At 45.1% G+C, this 23,312-nt stretch overlaps 1 pseudogene; it reads right to left on the reverse strand.

The window, feature by feature from the left end:
- Window positions 1–1,813: 1,813 nt before the first annotated feature.
- LOC133087094 (small ribosomal subunit protein uS2-like) lies at window positions 1,814–20,540 on the reverse strand (annotated as a pseudogene).
- Window positions 20,541–23,312: the final 2,772 nt, after the last annotated feature.

A 23,312-nucleotide genomic window follows, 5' to 3' on the forward strand; every position in this document is an offset into this window, starting at 1 on the left:
TCTTGGGCTCGGGAGTATAGTCTATGGACAAGAAAGCAAATGTGCTCTGTGTAAAGGGGGACCTAAACACACAGCCATGAGCCATGGAACAAGTGCGCTAACGCCCCAGTGGGGCCAGGCCCTGGCATCCGCGCTGGTCCACAGGCCTGAGTGGGTAGCTGACTCCCAGGCCCAGCGGCTCTCATTACCAGGGGTGCTGGGAGGCAGCGCAATGTCAGGTAGAGCTCAGATCTCAGAAGCAGGATGCTGCCAAGGCTTCAGTCAACCCTTCCTTTTCACTTGTTATCAGTGAAAAGGAGATAAGCCAGGGGCAGAGAACCTGATGGAGACACCAGTCAGAACACATGGCTCTGGGGCTTCTAGGTGTTCCCAAGGTGATTCCACTTGCCTGGGCTGTGCAAAGGATCACACTCAGGGCCAGTCATGGGCAGGGATGGACTGGCTAATAATACCTTCTGGGGACTGGAAGTTTCTTCTTTAATGTTGTTTTTAATCTGGGGAGTCATCATCAGTAATTCATTACCTATTTATAAGAACCCCTTGAATAACACCCTGCATACTGCGTTAAGCTAATTACTTGGACTAACACCAGGTGGCATTATTTCCTAAGGGTGAACCAGCCTCTGGCACTCCTGGCCTGGGCTCAGACTCCGGGCTGTGGAGCAGACACAGGTGTGGAAGGAAGGCCTCGGCTTCTGGCCCACAGCCAGATCCACTCACCGCAAGTCACCAATAGTCTCCATGGTTGCTGCAGAAGGGGAAGGCCAAGTCTGGGCATAGAAAGACAACACCATTAATCCATCTTAGTGATCAGGGTTTGAGTTAATTATACCTTTTTATTTTCTGCATTTCTAATGCTTTGACATCTGGGGGCCTTGCTGCCCCAGGAGAGACTGCCCCCCTCAGGGCTAGCTAATTCCTAGACATAGTAAAGACTCACAAGCGATGCTCTTCATATGCAAACCAACCAATCCAGAACCCATACCCCATCCTTCTCCTCTATCCAACTCTCACACTCTGGACCACTATCCATCTGCCCTAATCACCCCAGGGTCAGGTATGGGACAAGTAGAGACAGCCCCTACATCCCAGAACCTGCTGAAATTATTTAAACCAGAAATCCTAAGCCTGCTTACCCTGCCTTACTTGTTCCCTCTCACAGGAAAATAAAGCCTCTTGCCCATGTTTTCCTCCCACTCTCCCTGCCTCCTGACTGACCCTGGTGCTTCTCTGTGTGGCCCTGCCTGGTGTAGTGTACCCCCTCCTCTTGGAATTGTCTTCTCAAAGGCAAGTGTCTCCTGATCTGTTGGCCTTATCATACCTGAATAATAATAAAACCTACATTTTAAAACAGGGTTTCTATTGAAACCGCTCATTTGTGAACCATATAAATGATTAGGCAGAGAGAAGGAATTAATATTTATTCTGTTTTTTATTATGTGGCAGGCATTGTAATAGTCATTTTTAATCTATTATTTAATAGTATTTTCCTGGTAACACTGTAGTGTAGATTTTTTTTTTTTACAAAAACTCAAATAGTTTAAGTGCCATTTCCAAGGTCACAGAAGCTAAACCCAGGCTTTCTGGTTTCCAGCCAGACTTTCCCATTGCACTGGTTGTAGATAACTAAGACAGATTTCTTCTTGCTGTTACTTTATTCCCTCTTCCCTTCTCTGATTAAAGATCACTGCTTACCCCATCCTCTACCACTTTTCTTTCTTTCTACTTTTCCATTTATTTATTTATATATTTATTAGAAACTGTTTATTTTCCATCAACCTATTTCCATTGTAAGAGTTTGTGAAAGAACAGCTTAAGACCACTCAGTGGTTGTTCCTACCCATTCAGTGGCCTGAGCAGTGGAAGCTGCAGACCAGTCCTCAGTGGTGGGCTAAGCACTCTGGTCTTAAGTAGGGAACTGCTGAATAGGCACAGATGGCACCTGTGCCTTCAGACCAGTCTGTGACCTCAGGTCGAGTAGCAGTGAACATGGGAGCTGGAGCAGTCCATTCACTCTGAAATCCCTTCTTGGTCACAGCCTTTTCAGCTGAGGCCTGCTCTTCCTTTTCAATCTCTTCAGGATCCCTGTAGAAGCAGAGATCGGGCATAATCTCCCACGGGTGTTCACGGGAGGTGGTGCCACGCATGTGCAGAACTTCCCAGGCCAGCACCCAGCACAACAGACCCACTGAGTGGGCTCTCTTATTGCTACACAGGATGACAATGTCCACATAGCACAGAGGAGAGTCTGTGTTACAGGGAGCGATGGCAGACAGGTTAACATAAGACTCCTCTGTGAGAGGCTGGTGTCAGCCCTGGGATCAGTAACCACCAGAAGTCTTGGCTCCCCGAAGGCTGCCTAGATCTGGTTAGTGAAGGTTCCAGGAGTGGAGCACCCACTATAGGAGTGGCTCCGATGGCAGCAGCAAGCTTCAGCACAACTCGCTGGCCAGAGGATATGACACTGACATCAGCCGGGTTTTCAATGGCAACAATGGTGCAAGCTGCCAACAGAACCTTCTCCCAAGTTCTCTCCAGATTTATGATATAGATGCCACGTAGATGCCTTTTGTAGATGTGCTGTTCCATTTGGAAGTCGAGGTTAGTGACACCTAAGTGGGTTCCTGCTGCAAGGAATTTGAGAACATCGTCCTCCTTTATTTGCAGGACATCAAGGGCTCCAGATATTGTGAAAGTTTCCCTTTAAGTTGTGATGGGAACGCAGAACAGCACCATACGGACCCCTGTCTGGGTAGTTCAGAAAGGCCCTACCTTTCCCCTTAAACAAAAAAATTTCTTGGCAATGTTATTTGTGTGTGTGTGTTTTAACTAGGTGAAAATCTGAAAGACAAATCATAAATTCCAGGATATAATAAAATTTCTTCTTTTAACTACAAAAACTTTCAGTTCTGAACTTATAATTATTTTTACATTTTAAGTGCAATAATCCAATTTCAAATATGTACTTTGTTTAAAATGCTTTTTTAAAACGCCAGGGCCAAGATAGAGGAAAGGGTCTGGATTTATCCTCCCATGTGAAATAACTATAAATTCAGACAAAATATATGAAACAACAGGATTCAAGAAATTGGATCAGGTAACAGAAGACAGTGATTCCTGAGATGCAGGACACCAACTAGGTAATCCCCACGATGGCCCTAACTTGCTGCCTAAAGAGAGTTTTTAGGCTGTGGTACAAGGAGGGGGAACCAAGCAGAGCCTAGTGGGCCCCCTGCACTGAACAGGCAGAGCTAATAGGGTTTAAGGAGGCGAAGTAACTGAGATGAGAAAGCTGCAGGTAAGGAGAACTCTAGAAAAACACAGAGGCTCCCCTCAAGTACTCAGTTGAGTGCTGTTCAGTGTATGTGTGTGAGGATAGAACACCCTGAAAGGATAAAAGGGGGCAATACCTAGAGTCACACAGTAAATAGTATCTGTTATGACCAGCCAGGCTGGCAAACCTCACAATCCATGAAGCACTGGGTAGTGTAATCAGACTGGTCTTGCCTCAGTAGTGGGGCAAAAAAACCCTAGATTAAATGCTGCTCTGGTTGGGCCAAATGAAGCTTAAAAGCAAAACCTGAAAGCATCAAACTGTTTCCAAGTACTTTATGTTCCAAACAAAGGTCAAGAATATTTATGAAATACACAAATATGCAGCATCCAGCAAAGTACAGTAACTGGGATCCTATAAAAATTACCAAACATATAAAGAAGTAGAAGAATGTGGCTTAAAAGGAGGAGGAAAATCTATCAATTGAAACACCAGAATTGACACAGATGATAGAATTAGTAAAACAAACAAACAAAAACCCCTTTAAAATGGTAATTCAGAAAGCTAGGGGTGGTACAGCCACTGTGGAGAACAGTATGGAGGTTCCTTAAAAAAAACCAAAAATAGAGCTACCATATGATCCAGCAATCCCACTCCTGTGCATATAGCCACAGAAAACCATATTTCAAAAAGATACATGTACCCCAGTGTTCATTGCAGCACTATTTACAATAGCCAGGACATGGAAGCAACCTAAATGTCCATTGATGGAAGAATGGATAAAGAAGATGTGGTATACATATACATGGAATATTACTCAGCCATAAAAAAGAATGAAATAATGCCATTTGCAGTGACATGGATGGACCTAGAGATTATCATACTGAGTGAAGTAAGTCAGACAAAGACAAATACCATATGACATTGCTTATATGTGGAATCTAAAAAAATGGTACAAATGAACCTATTTACAAAACAGAAATGGAGTCACAGATGTAGAAAAAAACTTACTGTTACCAAGGGGGGAAGGGGGAGAGGGATAAAGTGGGAGATTAGGATTGACATATACACATTACTATATATAAAATAGATAACTAATAAGGACCTACTGTATAGCCCAGGGACATCTTCTCAATACTCTGTAATGGCCTATATGGGAAAATAATCTAAAAAAGAGTGAATGTGTGTATAACTGATTCACTTTTCTCTACAGCAGAAACTAACACAGTTTTGTAAATCAACTATACTCCAATAAAAATTAATTTTAAAAAAAGCTAGGGGGAAAATTAAACATGATAACCAGAGAAATGGAAGATGAAGTCCAAGTTGAGCTTCTAGAGATGAAAACTATAATGTCTGAAATAAAAAATATACCAGGTAAGATTAACAAAAGATTAGACATAGTAGGAACAAAGATCAGTGAACTTGAAAACATAGCAATAGAAACTATCCAAGTTTGTTAACCTCTTCTTATGCAATGTGTAATCTGTTGTTAATCCCATCCAGTGTACTTCTTCATTTTGTAGTTTTCATCCTAAAAGTTTGATTTGTGTCTCTTTTATATTGTCCATGTTTCTACTTAAATTTTTGAAACTCTGAAATGCAGTTATAACTCTTTTAATGTCCTTGTCAGCTAAATTTAACATCTGTATCAATTCTTTGTCATTTTCAAATGGCTGATTGATTTCTTCCCCCTCATTATGGTCATATTTTTCTGCTTCTTTGGATGTCTAATAATTTTTTATTGGATACTAGACATTGTGAATTTTTTTGTTGACTGTTAGATAGTTTTGTATTCTTATAAATATTCCTGAGCTTTGCTCTGGGATGTAGCTAAGTTACTTGGAAGTCGTTTGATCCTTTTAGGTCCTCCTTTTAAGACCTGTTATGTGGGACCAGAGTCATGTTTACTCTAGGGCTAATTGCTTCCCAATACTGAGGAAGACATTTCTGAGTACTCTACCCAACACCCCATGGATTATGAGGTGGGAACAGGCACTATTCCTAGTTAGTGTGAGCACCAGGTACTTTTCCCTCTAATCCTTTTGAGTGGTTCTTTCCTCAGTCTCAATACTCTCTTCACATTAATACACTCATCAGTATTCTGTAGAAGTCGTTAAAGGGACTCTCTGAGGTTCTCTCTCTGTGCAGTTCTCTTCTCTCTGGTACTCTCTACTGGAAACTCCAGCTACCTTAGTTTCCCTGGACATTCAGAGAAATATCTCCTTATCTCATGCAGTCTTCTGGGCTTTTCCAGGTTTGCCTTTCCTAACCACAGTAGGATTTCTCCCAAGAGAGTAAGCCTGGGCAATCATAGGTCTCACCTTGTTTGTTCCCCATCTATCAGGGATCACTGTCCTCTGTTGCCTAATGTGAAATGTCTCAAAACCACTGTTTTGTGAATTTTGTCCAGTTTAAAAGTTTTAGGCAGGAGGGTAAATCTGGTCACTGTTATTCCATCTTAGTTAAAAGTAGAACTCCTGGATGATTTACATGTAATTTAATTATTGACTTGGTTGGCTTTATATCTACTATGTTGCTCATGGTTTTCTGTTTGTTCGATTTGTTCTTTTCCATTATTTTTCTTTTCTTGCTCTCATTTGTATTAATTATTTATTCGTGATTTCATTTTATACATTATTAATTCATTTGTTACTTTTTTTAAGGCTTTTTTAGAGCAGTTTTAGGTTCACAGGAGAATAAAGAGGAAGGTACAGAGATGTCCCATGTACTCCATGTATGTACACCATACATGCACACCTTTCCCTGTTATCAACATCCCCCACCAGAGTGGTCCATTTGTTACAGTTGATGAATCTACAATAACACATCATAATTACCCAAAGTCCATAGTTTACCTTAGGGTTCACTCTTGGTGTTGTAAATTTTATGGCTTTGGACAAGTGTATAATGTCATGTATCTATTGTTATAATATCATAGAGTATTTTCTCTGCCTTAACAATGCTTGGTGCACTGTGTATTCATCCTTCCCCCTCCGCAACCCTTGACTTCCACTGATCATTTTTCTGTCTACATTTTTCCCTTTTCCAGAATGTCGTATAGTTGGAATCATACAGATATAACCTTTTCAGATTGGCCTATTTCACTTAGTAATATGTATTTATGGTTCCTACAGGTCTTTTCATGCTTGATAGCTCATTTCTTATTAGTGTGGAATAATTTTCCATTGTTTGGATGTACCACAGTTTATTTATCCATTCACCTACTGAAGAACATCTTGGTTTCTTCCAAGTTTTGGCAATTATGAATAATGCTGCTATAAACATCTGTGTTCAGGTTTTCGTGGGGACATAAGTTTTTAACTCCTTTGGGTAAATATCTAGGAGCACAATTACTGGATCATATGGTAAGAGTATGTTTAGTTTTGTAAGGAACCGCCAAACTGTCTTCCAAAGTGGCTGTACCATTTTCCATTCCCATGAGCAATGTAGGAGAGTTCCTGTTGCTCCACATCCTCACCAGCATTTGGTGTTGTCAGTGTTCCGGATTTTGGCCATTCTCATAGGTGCATGGTGGTACCTCGTTTCAATTTGCATTTCCTTGATGATATATGAGGTAGAGCATCTTCTCATACACTATTTGCCATCTGTATGGCAGTGCTGAAATGTCTTTTAAGGTCTTTGGCCAATTTTCTAACCGGGTTTTTGTTTTCTTATTGTTGACTTTTACTAGTTCTTTGTATATTTTGAGTAACAGTGCTTTATCAGATATGTCTTTTGCAAATATTTCCCTCCAGTCTGTGGCTTGTCTTTTCATTCTCTTGACATTATCTTTCACAGAGCAGAAGTTTTAAATTTTAATGAAGTCCAGATTTTCAATGATTTCTTTCTTGAATTGTGCCTTCGTTGTTGTGTCTAAGTCATCACCATACCCAAGATCATCTAGGTTTTCACCTATGTTATCTTCTAGGAGTTTATAGTTTTATGTTTTACATTTAGGTCTTTAATCCATTTGAGTTAATTTTTGTGAAGGGTGGTCTGTGTCTAGATTCATCTTTTTTGCATGTGGATGTCCAGTTGTTTCAGCACCATTTGTTGAAGAGACTGTTTTTGCTCCAATATATTGCCTTTGATCCTTTGTCAAAGATCTGTTGACTCTATATTCATATGGGTCTACTTCAGGGGTCTCTATTCTATTGTGTTGATCTACCTTTTTCCCGGTCATGCTGTTTTCTTAACATCGATGTAGAATTCTGGACCCAAGATCTTTCTTGCTGTCCCTGGGGGTAGAGGATTTTTACTTCTACTCTTCTTCTAGCAGTGATGGTTCTTTGCCTATTTCCTGGGGGAGAGTTTCCTACCTTCTCCCAAGAAAGGTGGATTTTACTCCTCCTCTTCTCTCAGAAGCTGTGCATCTATAAGGTGCACTCTCTCTCCCTCAACAGCTTAAGGCTTTTGCTTCATAGGAGAAAAGGGTCCAGGGAAGCAACAGGGCTTTGTGCCTGTCCCACTCAGCCATCATTACCTTCTTCCCTCCTGTGTCAGAGGAGACTCTCATCAATCTGCTGCCCTGCACCCAATCTCTCTTGTGAGCACCCAGTAGAGGTTCACGAAGAAGAGCTTACAAGTGAAGCAAGCTCTCCTGGTGCCTAGTGTCCCCACTATTCCAAACTGACATGCTGACCCACTCTTGGCCTCCAAGAATTTGTTAAGCTTTTAGTTTACTTTTTACTTGTTTGTTTAGCAGCCTCATCTTTCTCCCAGGCTCTGCCAAAGGAGAGACACTGTGTGTGTCCCACCTTGCCTTTGAGGGTCTTGTTCCTCCTTGGAATCTGGTTAACTTAGTTGCCTTGTGAGCTCAGATCACTCATGGGCTCTATAGAAGTTATAATTTTATAGCTTATCTAGCTTTTACTCATTGTTAGGATGGGAATAACATTCTTTCCAGCTCTCTTCATCCTGAGAGAAAGCCTCATTCTCTTAACATCGAATTCACTCTTTTTTTAAAAAGTTTTGTTTAATCTTTTCAAATTATTATTATTATTATTTTATTTATTTTTTTGGCTGCGTTGGGTCTTCCTTGCTGCACACGGGATTTCTCTAGTTGCAGCGAGCGAGGGCTACTCTTCATTGTGGTGCGTGGGCTTCTCATTGCGGTGGCTTCTCTTGTTGTGGAGCACGGGCTCTAGACACACGGGGTTCAGTAGTTGTGGCTCACGAGCTTAGTTGCTCCATGGCATGTGGGATCTTCCCGGACCAGGGATCGAACCTGTGTCCCCTGCATTGGCAGGCGGATTCTTAACCACTGCGCCACCAGGGAAGTCCCCGGATTCACTCTTTTTCTTAATGGCCAGAAGAGGTGAGTCTCCCATTTCACACAGAGGAAACTGAGATCTTGAAGAGGTTTTCCTCCTCGATTGGTAGATGATGATGCTGGGACTCCTCAGCTACCAGAAATCTGTGAGGTCTTCATTGGGATGGAGGGGCAGGATGAGACAGCAGAAAGCTTGGGCACCCTGGGAGGTGAGAGAGCATGAGGAATAGAGGCTGCCCAAGGGGTGAGGGTCCAAATATTCACACTTCTGTCAGAGGCAAGAATCTAGCTATCAACCAAAACCAAAAAGCCTGACTGGGTGGCTTTCTGAAACATCAATGGCCAGGAACTGACCCACCCAGGGTAGGGGAGGAGGATTGTGGAGGACGGTGATGATGCATCCACTACAACTCTGCTCTGCGCTCAGGATCCAGGATGATGCCTCACACCCCCCCTCCACCACCTGCCCCCCTGACCTTCACAGCTGTGCTCTCCGCCACTCCCAACCTGCTCCATGTCCCTCCACGATGCAGACACACTAGCCTACTTGCTGTTTCTCAAACACATTCCTCCCTTTCCTGATATCATTGACTTCTTCAAGGTGTTGCCTGAACCTGTAATGCCCTGTCTGACTCTCACAAAACGCCCTCAGTTCTGCCTTCCAAAGCTGAAGATAGGGGGGAACAACTCCATGTGTATACGTGTGTGTGTGTCCATCCAAGAGAGTGATGAGGGCAACAGTGTGCATTGTGTACATGAAATGAAAGTAAGGCTCTGGGTGTGACTGGCAGGAGGAGGGCACCCCAGCAAAGGTGAGGGATGGCTCAGAGGGCACTCAAAGGGGAGGAGAGACAGGCAGAAATGGGCTTGCTCATTTATCATAATTCTAGAGCAGCCCTGGAGAGATGCATCTCATCCATCAGCGCTAATGTTTTGGTAAGACGCAAGTGTCTAGCTGCAAATGAGACAGAGTAAGCACAGCAGGGTAACGATGACAGCTCTTGCTGGGGATGCTCTTCCAAGCCAACTGCATGAAAAGGAACCCAGTGAGGCTGCCCCTGCTGCAGACAGAGGCGCAGACAGGGTAGGTGCACCTAGGTGAATGGCTTGAGGGGTCGCGGAAGATCTAATGCTAGAGTGGATGAAATCCCACCTTTAGGGATTCAATACTTTATCATGTCCCCATACCATGTCTTTTAAAATGCAAATCTAAGAAGGGTGATACGGTTGATTCCTTTGGTTTGGTTTTATGTGAACAGCATGGGCTTTGAATCCATTAGAACTGAGTTCAAATCCTGACCCTACCAATTACCAGCGATGAGCGCTGCGAACCTTTTGTTTTTAGTCTTTAACTCTTCTGAGCATTCATTCCCTCATCTGTAAAATGAGGACAATGATACCCATCTTACAGGTATGTGAGGATGAAGTGAGATGGTGAACATAAAATGCCTCACACAGCATATCTCACAAGAATCATCCATTCACCCATTCGTTCACCAAATATTTATTGAGCACCTACTAAGTGCCAGGCACCCCTCTACATGCTGGGCATTCAACAGTGAACAGGGCAAATTCTCCACCATCATGGAGCTTGTATTGTAGAACAAGGTGATAAAAAAGTAAATAAACAGGTAAATATAAAGTATGTCAGATAGTAAGTGCTCCAGGGAACAACAGAGCAAGGGGGTAGGGAGTATGGGGAAGGGGCATCATTCCAATTTTATATGGGGTGGTCAAATGCCTCTTCCTTGAAGTGATTTTTTTTTTTTTAATTTTATTTATTTATTTATGGCTGTGTTGGGTCTTCGTTTCTGTGCGAGGGCTTTCTCTCGTTGCGGCAAGCGGGGGCCACTCTTCATCGCGGTGCGCGGGCCTCTCACGATCGCGGCCTCTCTTGTTGCGGAGCACAGGCTCCAGATGCGCAGGTTCAGTAATTGTGGCTCACGGGCCTAGTTGCTCCGCGGCATGTGGGATCTTCCCAGACCAGGGCTCGAACCCGTGTCCCCTGCATTGGCAGGCAGATTCTCAACCACTGCGCCACCAGGGAAGCCCTTGAAGTGATATTTGAGCAGGGCCTGAAGGAAGTGAGAGTGTGAGTGCCAACGATATGGGGAGACAGTTGGTAGAGGAGCAAAGAGTGAACAAAGGTCTGGAGCCTGTGGCAGGCTGGGCAAGTGTGAGGGATGAGGGAGGGCAAGGAGGCCAGGGTGGCCTGAGCAGAGTGAGGACAGGAGCCATGGGAGAGGAGGAGGGGCCGAGGGTGTTATATGTCCTGTAGGACTTGTGGGCCCGTGAGAACCACAGCTTTTACCCTGAGATGGAGCCGTGGGAGGGTCATAAGAGAGGGGTGGCCCATGTTCACCCGGGGTGCTGTGTGGAGTGTAGATTGCAGGAAGGGGAAAGGTATAGACACTGGGAGACCATTCAGGGAGCCATGATGATGTAAGGAAATGTTGTCTAGGACCTTGGTCCAACTGTGTGGCTGGCGAGAAGAGATCAGATCCTGGATAGAAAGTGGAGGCAACAGGATGTGCTGGTGAATGGAATGTGGTATAAGAGGGACAGCAAGGGGGACTACAAGGTGTTTGACTTGAGCAACCGGAAGGACAGATGTGCCAGTTACTGAAATGAGGAAATTGAAGGTGGTGGGCTACGAGTTGGTTTTGGACGTGTTTGTTGGACACCCAAGAGGAGCTGTCAGCAGACAGATGGAGGCATGAGTCTGGCATGCAGAGAAGAGGTTAAGGCTGGAGGGAGCAGTGGACAGAGGGAGGTAGGGCAGTGTTTGGGGACCGTCCCTTCTTTTTCTCCATGTAGGTATGTCTGTAGGGGGGCATAAAGAAGGCACTGGATGGAGGGCAGGGCTCTGACAGTTCACACCCAGGCTCCACCCCTTCCTAGTATGTGTTTTTTCAGATGATTGTCTGCTTTGAGCTCATTTGTTTGTCCATGGAGGAGGAGGTGGACCAGATCATCTTAAGGTCTGATACACCATGGCTCTGTGCGTGTCTCATGGAGATTCAGACTCACTCACTTAGAAAAAGAGGTAACACAGCAAACCATCCATAACCTGTGTGGGTCCATCTATCAGTTATCTACCTGGGAAGCAGGGGAAAGATCCTGAGGGTTAGAACCCACAGAGGCAGGTGCTAAGGGCGGGGGTGAGAGCCCATCTGGAAGGATGTGGGTGCTACTCTTCAGAGCAGAAGGGGCAAAAGATGGGTTTTGCATTGCTGCCCAGAGCAAGAAAGAGTGGAATTCCCACCCCTGCTCTCCAGGAGCCTGGCCATCCCAGCTGCTGAGTGGCCTGTTCATTTTGCAGCTCAAACCTGAAAGCTCTATTTTCCTAAGAGAATTGACTGCCTTTCCTAAAGGAGGCTGTTTCCCTGCCTGAAAGCACTGATCTCACTGCAGCTGCACAATTCGGTACAGGCTTCCAGTTCTACAACTAACTGAAGGAAATAGTTCTTTGGTCTGAAACCTGCCAGTCTTTGATTGGTGGTCCCTCAGAGAGTGTCCTAATGAGGCGGAAACTTCACTTGCTAAGAGAGAAATTGAACCGTGTCGTTAGTATTTCAAGTTATCAAAAGGGGGGCACTTATGGAATAAATTATCGTGCAATAAAAAACAAAAGCAGTCAAGTCAAATTAAGCAAGAATATAAGTTAAGCCATGAATACAGAGCATGCTGGAATTTAAGTAAAAATGGTTGAGAATTACACCCAAAAAGTGGCTCCTTGCCAGGGACATGCTGGTCAGAGGTGATGCCCACGGTCAGAGGGTCGACAGAGTCCTAGGTCCATGCCATTCACAGCAGGGAATCGGATGCCACCTCCATTGGTCCAAGGAAGGCAGAGACAAGGATGATTGAGGGCGCTCAAACTCTGGTGTACGGAAGAATCACCTTTCAAACTGAAGGAGTGCTATGTCCATCCCCAGAGATTCAGTATGTCTGGGATGTGGCCTGGGATTCTGTATCTTAACACCTCAAATGAGTCTGCTTCAAGTGATCCTGCGCCACCCTTGAAGAAACACTGGTATAGGAGGGGAAGGTCCCACCTAAGGAGGCTGGGGACTAGGGGAGGGTTTCAGTGTTTTAGTAGCGGGTTTTGCTGGCAGTGGAGATGGAAGCCTGGCCCTGGACATACCAGCAAGGCAGCAGTAGGATCAGGTTGCTAATTGAACCTGTGAAGGCTCATCCCTGGTGGCCAAGTATTGGGTCCATGTAGACAAGACCTACTCTTAGCCCCTGGATGACAGGCAGGGGAGTGGAGAAACTAGGAAGGCCGGTGGAGGATGTCTGTGACTCCACCTGGGATGAACAGGGAAAGGAGAAGAGGACCATTGGCAAACTCTATGATATGCCAACAAAATTTATGAGGGGCGTGTATATCTATTTGTGTTTCAACCATGGCTGACTTTGATAGGAAAGGACTTTGTTCCCCAAAGATTCATAAACAGGAGTGTTACCACTGGTACTCCCTGGCTGAGTATAGGAGGACTTGTTTTTTTTTTTTTTTTTTAATTAATTAATTAATTAATTAATTAATTAATTTTTGGCTGTGTTGGGTCTTCGTTTCTGTGCAAGGACTTTCTCTAGTTGTGGCAAGCGGGGGCCACTCTTCATCGCGGTGCACGGGCCTCTCATTATCGCGGCCTCTCTTGTTGCGGAGCACAAGCTCCAGTCGCGCAGGCTCAGTAGTTGTGGCTCACAGATCCAGTTGCTCCGCGGCATGTGGGATTCTCCCAGACCAGGGCTCGAACCCGTGTCCCCTGCATTGACAGGCAGACTCTCAACCACTGTGCCACCAGGGAAGCCCCAGAGGACTTGTTTTTAAACAAAGAGTCAAATTTTACAGAGAAGAAAGCCCGTCACAGAAGCTTCCTTGATGATCTAAAATGGGAGGATGCATTCTCAAGGGGTGGGCTTGCATGGCATTTCCCTTCCTCCTGGTGTGGAGGAGAGGGTAGGCTCTCCCATGAGGATGCATAAACTCGCCAGCCTGTGGTTATGGATGAAGCCCCATTAGCTGGAGTGACCACCCATGTAGGCTCATCACCTCCACCTGTGCCAACACAGTACTCTAGAAAAAGTAGGCGATGAGACAGGTCAGCAAGTAATAGAGAAAGAGGGTGCAGACGCATCTCAAACCAGGCAGTAAAATTAGTCAACTTTTCAACCTGCAGCTGGAATAGAATCATTCAGCTGAGATCATAATTTTGTTTCCTGAGGTAGCAATTTATAACCCTAGACAGGTATAAAATAAGTATAGAGATAATGAAACACTGGATGCAGGATTCTTTCCAGTGGGATATATTGTATGGGATTTGTAACAAGTCTTGAAATCATTCTACTGTTTTATATATGCTTTGTCTGCTTTTCCGTTTTTATGATGTTGGAAATGGATAAGAGAATCTGACACACCACATTTGCAAGACTGATTTATTAATTTGCAGTTCTCATAATTGCTGAGAATAATTTTGCTCTTGTTAAGTCTGCCACGACAGGAGTTTCAATTACCTGGAAGAATCCAATATATTGAATTTGTGATTGTACTTTCAAATGTCTGAGGAAGTGTGATTAATTAAAAAATAAATGAAGTAAATGTTTAAGAAGGATTTAATCTGTTAAACTTGTTAGTTGACATTAATCAAAGAGCCAGTAGAAACAATTTTTATACTTCTTTTTCATTGCTGGATTTGTACAGAAGAAACTGATTTGTAGGTTGAGCTTGAAGGTTTAGGATAAACCAGCCTTTAAGAATTAAAACTTTGATATATTGCATATTAGATTTTGAAAAAAAAAACACAGTGAACTGTAATTAGTGTTTTCAAGGTACAGAAGTCTCCTTTCTCCATATAAGAAAAGAAAAGAAAAAAATTATAGTCACATTCTCATCAGCTCCCTGCAGGATTGCTCCAGGTCTTGCCCCAAATTGGTTGTTATTGCACTTATTAATTTCTGCCAACCTTACGAGTCAAAAATGATATTTCATTATTGCTTTAATTTACATTTCTATGACTACAGAGAGGCTGAACGTCTTTTCATCTTGAATTGGACATTTATGGTGGTCTCAGAATTTCTACTGAAGCCTGAAAGCTAAAAACAGTACGTGATACTGTGTGTGGGAATGTAAACTGGTACAGTCACTGTGGAAAACAGTATGGAGGGTCTTCAAAAAATTAAAAATAGAAATACCATATGATCCAGCAATTCCACTTTCGGAAATGTATTCAAAGAAAATGAAAACACTAACTGGAAATGATATATGTGCCCCCAAGTACATTGCATCATTATTTACAGTATCCAAGTTATGGAAACAACCTAAGTGTCCATCAGTGGATGAATGGATATATAAAGTATATATTGTATAAATTAATATATATTTATGTATATTAATATGTATTATATTATTTAGCCATAAAAAAAGAATGAAATATTGCCATTTACGACACCATGGATGGAACTTGAAGGCATTATGCTAAGTGAAATAAGTCAGACAAAGACAAATACTATATGATCTCACTTATATGTGGAATCCCCGCTCCCCACCCCCCCCCAAAAAACCCTCAAAGCTCATAAATACAGAGAACAGATCAGTGGGCTGGGCAAAAAGAGTGAAGAAAGTCAAAAGGTACAAACTTCCAGTTATAAAGTAGATAAGTGATGGGGAGGTAATGTACAGCATGGCTACTATAGTTAATAATACTGTATTGCATATTTGACAGTTGCTAAGAGTAAATCTTAAAAGTTCTCATCACAAGAAAAACATTATCTAACTATGTATGGCAAAGTCCTAGGACCCACCACTGTGCTCACTCACTAACTGGATGCTGCCCCAGAAGGACACAGCTCATTCCAAAGCCAAGGCCAATCCTGTGGGCACTGCAGCTGGAGGCTGCCCTCCTTTCAACTAAATGGCAAATTCTTTCTTGAGGGAAGATCCAAACAGCACACCTCCATGGCTGCCACATCAACCAGTGGGATTAAATTACATTTAAACTAGTGATGAAATACCCCCTCCTTCTATCCCTAGGGCAGACAATGCTATATTCTACAGGGCTCCACAGAGGGCCTCCAGCAAGATTGAGTCCTAGTTGCCTACAGCAGTAACCAGCTTGATGGCGCACCCTTGGCTTGATTTACCCTCCTTCCTTTGACTTTTTCCCTAGTCCCTCGCATCTGTTCCCTGAGATCACTTCTCAAGTGATCTGCATACAAGCCCTGGTCTCAAACTCTGCTGTGGTGGGAACCCAGGCTGAGAGGCTGGCTTACTGTGTCTCTTAGTTCAACAGTGCCCTCTTCTGTTGGTACAATGGAGTTCAGGTTCTTTGATGAATGGTGGAGGGATGTGTGCCATCATTACTGGCATGCTTCTGATTCTGTGATACTCTGTTTCTAAGGACACTTAAATTCAGATGTTTCTTCCTCCCTTCCTTTCACTATCAAGCCTCTAAGGGATACCTCCTCCTTCCAAATTACCCCCCCTGTCGCCTAAAGTGCTTAAGGCTCACATACTTTCTCTGCTATTGTCATGCTATTATTGTTCTCCTTTTCTATTTCATAAAGCATTATCATTATTACTGTACTATATAGTCAGTATTACTTAGATTTACTCACATCTTTACTATTTTATTTTCTCATTATTCTTTCTCACATATCAGATATTTCTTCTGGAATAATTTTTCTTCTTTCTAAAGAATCTTCTGGATTTCTTTTTAGTGATGGTCTTTGGTGGTCAACTCCTTCAGTTTTTGTTTGCTTAAAAATTAATTTAGTTAATCTTTGTATTTGAAAAATATTTTTTATTGTTGTATAATTCTAGTTATTTTTCTCTCAGCAAATTAAAGATATAATTCCACTATATTCTGTTGTTCATTATTGTCTTTGAGCAGACAGTTATCTGTTTAATTGTCAATTTTACAGCCAATTTCTCTTTTCTCTGCTTCAAAGATTTTTTAATTTGCTGTCCTGTAGTCTTTACGTGGATTTACTTATTTATTTATTGGCCACGCCGCACAGCATGTGGGATCTTAGTTCCCCAACCAGGGGTCGAACCCATGCTTCCTGCAGTGGAGGCACTGAGTCTTAACCACTGGACCACCAGGGAAGTCCCTGGATTTATTTATTTATTTATAAAATTTATTTTATTTAATAAACATTTAGCCCTTTACTAGGCATTAGACATTTCTAAGCTCCTTGAATATCAACTCCTTTAAGTCTCAAAACAACCTTATGAGGTAGGTATTATTAAATGTCTTTTCATACGAGTAGACTGAGGCCCGGAGAGGTTAGGTAACTTCCTTAAGTTTACACAGCTAGTAAATGGTAGAGCCATGATTTCAACCAATGCAGTCTGAGGGGTGAGGAAGAAGAGAGTCTAAAGGATAATTTCAAGTTTTCTGGTATGGTTTGGAAATATGGTGGTGCCTAAAAGATCTAAAAGAAGGAAAAAGTGTTGTGATGATTAATTTTATGTATCAACTCTACTGGGTCATAGGGTGCTCAGCTATTTGGTCAAACATTACTGCCAGTACCAAAATCTGTATTAGTTCTCCAGAGAAACAGAAGCAATAGGAGATATTTATATCTATTTACTATTTATCTATCTATCTATCCCCGCCACACACACACACTCATTTTTTTTTTTTAATTGTAAGGGATTAGCTCATGTGATTATGGAGGCTGAGAAGGCCTGGATCTGCAGCTGTCAAGCTGGAGCCCCAGGAGAGCTAATGGTGTAGCTCCTGTGTGAAGGCCCGCAGTCTTAAAACCCAGGAAGAGCTGCTGTTTCAGTTTGAGTCCGAAGGCAGGAAAACACTGACGTCCCAGTTTGAAGGCAGTCAGACAGGAGGAAGTGCGGCGATGGGCACATGCTTGTGGAATTCACTGGTCTTGCCGTGTTCACCAGCACCCTGAAGCAGATGGCTCGATTCACCAGTGGAATGGCCTCTTGAAGACTCAATTATAGTGCCAGCTAGGTGGCAATATGTTGTAGGACTGGGACATCGTTCTCCAGAAAGCTACATAGGCTCTGAATCAGCATCCAACATATGATGCCTTTCCTTCCATTGCCCAGGTTCACAGGTCCAGGCATCAAGGGGTGGGAACAGGAGTGTCACCTCTCACGATGACCCCCTAGTGACCCACTAGCAAAATTTTTGCTTCCTGTTCCCATGACCTTATGCTCTGCTGGCATAGAGGTCTTCGTTCCAGAGGGAGGAATGCTTGCCCCAGAAGACACAACAATGATTCCATTAAACTGAGAGTTAAGACTTCCGCTCAGTCACTTTGAGCTCCTCATGCCTCTGAATCAACAGGCAGAGAAGGGAGTTACTGTGCTGACTTACGTGACTGAGCCCGACTATCAAAGAGAAATTGGACTGAGACTCCACAATGGCGGTAAAGAGGAATATGTCGGGACTATGGGAGATTCCTTAGGGTGTTTTAAAATATTACCATGCCCTGTGATTAAGATCAATGGAAAACGACAGCTACCCAATCCAGGCAGGACTATGAATGGCTCAGACCCTTCAGGAATGAAGGTTTGGGTCACCCTACCGTGAAGCAAAAGGAAGATGGGATGAGTGAATGAGTAGTGGAAGAAGATATATATTATATATACTATAATTTGTATTATTATATATAGTATCTATATATAAGATACATAATACATATATTAAATATGTATTTTTGTTTTCTTCCGTCTTATTCCTTTATCATGAAGCATAACATGTATTGACTTTATATGATAATATTTAAGTATTTTTAATTTAACATCATAGTATTTAAGCTACAAGATATCAAGAAGAAGAGTAAATGTCACTCAAGGACTTTACTTCCTCTTTTGGGGGAGGAGCTAATGCATTTTTCAGTTGTACATAGGACAGTTGTCTCATGTGAGGTGGAATTATGACCTTCTTATTGTCTTTATTTGGAAATTAAATATGGTTTAAGATGACGTGATAGGTGCCAGGTTGACAAGGGTGGCCTTGTGATGCTTACTTAATTTTACGTGTCAACTTGACGGGGCCATGGGGTGCCCAGATATTTGGTCAAACGTTATCCTGGTGTTTCTGTGAAGGTGTTTTTGAAGGAGCTTAACATTTAAACTGATAGATGGAGTAAAGCAGATTGCCCTCCATACTGTGGGTGAGCCTCTTCCAATCAGTTGAAGGCCTGAATAGCACACAAAAAGACTGACCCTCCCCTGAATAAGAGGGGGTTGAGGATGAGGTACAGAGATTCAGAGATGACCACGGTGAATCTGTGTGTCTATTTCTAGTCATAGTTGTGAAGCCACCAGTCAAAAACACAAGGCTGAAACTCAGGAGCTTTTGCTGAAGATACAGATTTAGGAGTGGTCAGCACAGTTCTTAGAACAATGTCAGTGTACATAATTATCCATGCAAAGCAGGACGCTTAGAAGATACAGTTCTTCCCGAGAGTTGTTCTCAATGTGTGGGCCAGTGCCTTGCCTCACAAACATCTGAGATGCTAGTTAGAGAAACACATTCCTAGATTCCCTCCTGACTGAGTTAAAACCTCAGGTAGAGCCCAGGAATCCTCATTTTTAACAAGCATCCGGATGACTTTCCTGCACACCTAAGTCAGAGAACGTCTGCCCAGCGAGAAGGCAAACTGACTTCCAGGAGAGCTGCGTGACAGACAGGTAGACAGGTGGCTCCTGACTCACTAGATGGCGCCAAACCCACATGAAATCTCCAGTTTTGCGCTCAATCGCTCAGCCAGCCGGAATATAAAAAGGACGTGTAAAAGGCTCCTCTGGGTTCTTTAAAAGAAATCTGTAAGAGGATTTCTGCAAACCCTTTCCCACAGTGAAGGAATGACAAAGACTAAAATACCTACACTGACACTGGCAGTCACCCCGAGGAAGGTCTGCCCCAAAGAGCCTAGAGTGATTGGTAGGGAGCAGGTAGAATCCTCTACTGACTGACTTTCTTGGACCACACTTGTTCCATCACACAGGTCTAGGGGGTATTGGCCGGAGTCTCCTCAGACCCAGTGAGAGGCAGAGCTGTGGAGAGCCAGGGGTCTGCCCCCTCCCACCCACGTGTCCATGTGTCCCCAGCACAGGCCAAGCTTTAAGTTTCAGGGTCAGACACAGGGCCTGGGTTGCCCCCCAGAACCAGGGGCATCCTGTATCCTTTTCCTCAGAAGCAATAGTTCCATCTTGTGTCAGAGGAGGATTAGTGGAGGGGGGCTGGGAAGGGAAGAGAAGACCCGGGGGACCATGGGGTATGCGAAGAGGGAAGACAAGAATACCGCAGGCTGAGAAGAGAGAGCAAACAGGAGAGCTCCGTCAGGAACCCCTGGGAGAGAGAAGATACACCTGAACAGGGTGACCGAGGAGGGTTTCATGAGGGAGCAGGGTACGAGGGAAGGGGCAGGATTACGGAAAACCAACGAGAGATGACGTTTCCAGCAATGCTAGCAACAGCGGGGAGAGAGCCATTACCATCCCTGGGCCAAGGGTCAAGTGCAAGGGCAGTGACTGGAATCTAGCGGGAGAGCTGGAGCTGTAGGAGAGAACCAGGACTTGGAGTGTCAGGGCTGGGGAAATGCCCCTACCTTGCCTTCCTCGTGTCTCCTCTGCCTGCTTCCTCCCATCTCTCTTCCTTGGATCTCCGTGGGGACCTCCCTTTGCCAAGCCCAGTGGGAAGCTAGAGGGCAGGGGAGCCTTTGATGCTGGTGTGAAGTTCAGCCAAGGCAGAGGGCACAGAGGAGAAGGCAGAACAAGGATCGTGGAAGAACAAGAAGAGGCTATCAGCATAAGAGACCGGGACCAGGAAAGACACCCTTTGGTGTTCAGCCCTTTGCAATTTCATCATGATGTCGGGAGCAGGTGCTGAATTTTGGGAGCCACAGGTGCCTGTGCCTGGCTCTAAAACTTACTCCACGGTAGACACTTGGGGCAAGTTTCTTAATGCCTAACATGGAACAGCGGGAACGACCATGGGCATCTTCCATGTTTTGTGCAGATTCAAAGAGATAACGTGTGCCTATCACACGAGCCTGGCTGGGGACGGTGGCGGGGAGATGGGGGGACCCAGGGCAAGGTTCTCTCCTCTTGCCATGTCCTCCCTGTATGCGTAGGAATCCAGAGGGTTGGCCAGAGACTTCTATTCCCATGGCTGTGCCTAGTGGCTTAGAACTGAATCAGACTAGCCCTCAGCCTGGCCATTAGGTCCCAGGGCAAGTGCAAGGGCTCTCCTGCTGCATTCTCTGGACCAAGGACAGCACAGGGACCGAGAGGCAACAGGCCAGCTGCAGGCCTGGTCAGACTGGGCTGGGCCCATCCAGTGGCCCCCAACCCATCCTTTCAACACACAGTCCGGGGGCCTGAATTCTACTTTCCTGAGACGGGGAGCCTTGACGTCTCCACGATCATCTGCGTGGTTGTCCGCCAATCCTCCCCTCGTCCCAGTGCCCTCCCACTCCTCAGTCCTGCCCTTCTTATTCTCAGGGCCCCGGGGAACATCCACAAGGCCAGGCGGGCCGGGCGGTGCTCCTGGAGCCCAGGGCTGAGCTTGGGGATCTGCTCCGGCAATAAGGCGACGTGGCTGTGACCCCAGGGTCAAAGAAATGACCGTTTACCACGACCGGAGGCTGGACTGGATTGGCTCCGAGGCTGGGTAGGGCTTTGCAGGGAGGACTGGGGTCCTCTGGTTCCCCGCACACCCAGACTGGGAGGAAGCGATGTCCCCCGCAAGGCCCAGCACCAGCCTTGTGTTTCTACAGCCCGCCCACTTCCCATCACGTGCACAGTCCGCTCCCTCTGACACACACCGCACGTCCCGCCACATCCACCGCCGGCCGGGAGAGGACCACACCGGACAGCAAGGACTGCGGAGGCAGGGCCGGGCGGGCCTGGGTCTCCCCTGCACAGTAAGCCTGAAATGTGACCCCCATATTGTCTCCAAATGTGGTCATTCAGTTGGTGCTTTTTTTGTTAAAAAGCGTCAAAGAATAATGTATAAATTGCCCTTTTTATGACCCCATTTTGGCATTTATCCATTTCTTAAAAATAGAAGCTTCAAGAAATGGAAGTAGATGGGGTCTTTCTCAGGTTGTGAAGGCCTTGCTCCAGAGGGTCACAGAGGATCTGAAAAGGAGCAGGTACTTCGTAGTATAGGTGAGTTCTAGCACGCGTCTCCTCCCTCCCCTCTGAGTGAGCCCCTTAATTTAGGAGACAGCCATAAAGTAGATTCTGGTCCACCTGTGAAACAGAGGTGGGGAGGGCCCGTGCCTGGTGGCGGGTGTGGGGGGGGGGCAGGTGAGGGGGGCGGAGGGAGGGCAGGGGTGGGAGGGGAGGGGTCAGGGGGAGGGCGGGGGTGGGGGGTGAGGGGTGCTGCCCAGCCTTCCCTGCTTCCTCCCGGTGGGCGGCTGGCTCTTCCCCAACACAGGGCCTCAGCGGAGGTCCACCCAAGAGACCATGCCTCGCAGCCCAGCTTCTCCACTGCCAAAACACACACACACACACACACACACACACACACTACGCCCAGGGGATGCTGCAGAGAATTCTCCGGACACCAGCTCTGCAGACTGGGAGCGGAGTGGGCATCAGAGCCTCAAGAGTCTCAGAAACACACAACACCCGGCTAGCAAAAATCACTAACTCCGCACCCTGACCTCCAGAGGGAGAAGACTTGGCAGGCAGAGGGGCCACTGAGGATTACAAATGTGTCCAGGGAGCACAGTGAGGTCAGGCTGCTTATTAACTTGCTAATAGGACAGGCACTGGGATTCCTGGTGGGGGGAGTGGCGACGATAACAATACAATAGCCAGCATTTACTTCTGGCCAGGAACCGGGCTAAAAGGTTTTACAGACATTACCAGCCACCCCAGACTGTGGATATCGCTTTTCCCACTCCAGAGATAAGGAAACGGAGGGCTGACAGATGTTAGGTAACTTGCTGGCTCACGCAGGAGTAAGGGATGGAGGATTACAGACTAGATGTCTCCCCAGCTTTTGACACCAGGGTTTCATGTCCCCATTCCTGGAAGGGAAGGAGAGAGGGAGGGAGGGAAAGGAGAATCTAGCAGCAGACCCCAAAGTAGGCCCAAGTGGCTAAGAGGTAGCATTATTGAGAGCCTAAGTCTGAGCTCCCTCCCCGATTTTAAAATCCAATCTCTCTTGAAATCTAAACCACACACTATTTCTTCTTAGCTTCAAGTCTTCTCTCCCTCCCTCCCTCCCTCCCTTCCTGCCTTCCTTCCTTCCCTCCTTTTTTGTTCATCTGCCATGTGATGCCATGTCCTGTGCTCTGCTCTAGGCCTCTTGGATAATGAAAATGTGCAAGTGCTTTGAGAATTCTGGAGGGAGAGTTCTATCTAGAGGAGGAGCCAGGAAGCCTTCCCCAGAGGAGGAGGAATTTTAGTTCAGTCTAGAAGGATTGTTTGGCTTTGGTGTGGGAATCCTTCTGATAGAGAAGTAGAGGTAGGGACTTTAGGCGGAGGGAAGAGCATGTGAGAAAGCCAAACCCAAGAAACTCTCTCCACCAGACTCTACCTGCAGTATCCATAAACTAAAGGAAATCCCTCTCTTCTCCAGGTCCCCCAAATTGACAAAGGTTTCTGGCTTTCCAGGAAATCACCTTCTTTACCATCTGTGAGAACGGGACCCTAGAAATCAGGAACCCAACTTATACTTCCAGTAGGGTTTTGTGGGCATCAGTTTGATGAGTAAAGTCAGCCCTTGCTCTTTAAAAGAGGCTGGTCATACCTAATTCAATGAG

The sequence above is a fragment of the Eubalaena glacialis genome, chromosome 3 (assembly GCF_028564815.1).
Source record: "Eubalaena glacialis isolate mEubGla1 chromosome 3, mEubGla1.1.hap2.+ XY, whole genome shotgun sequence".
Taxonomy (NCBI): Eukaryota; Metazoa; Chordata; class Mammalia; order Artiodactyla; family Balaenidae; genus Eubalaena; species Eubalaena glacialis.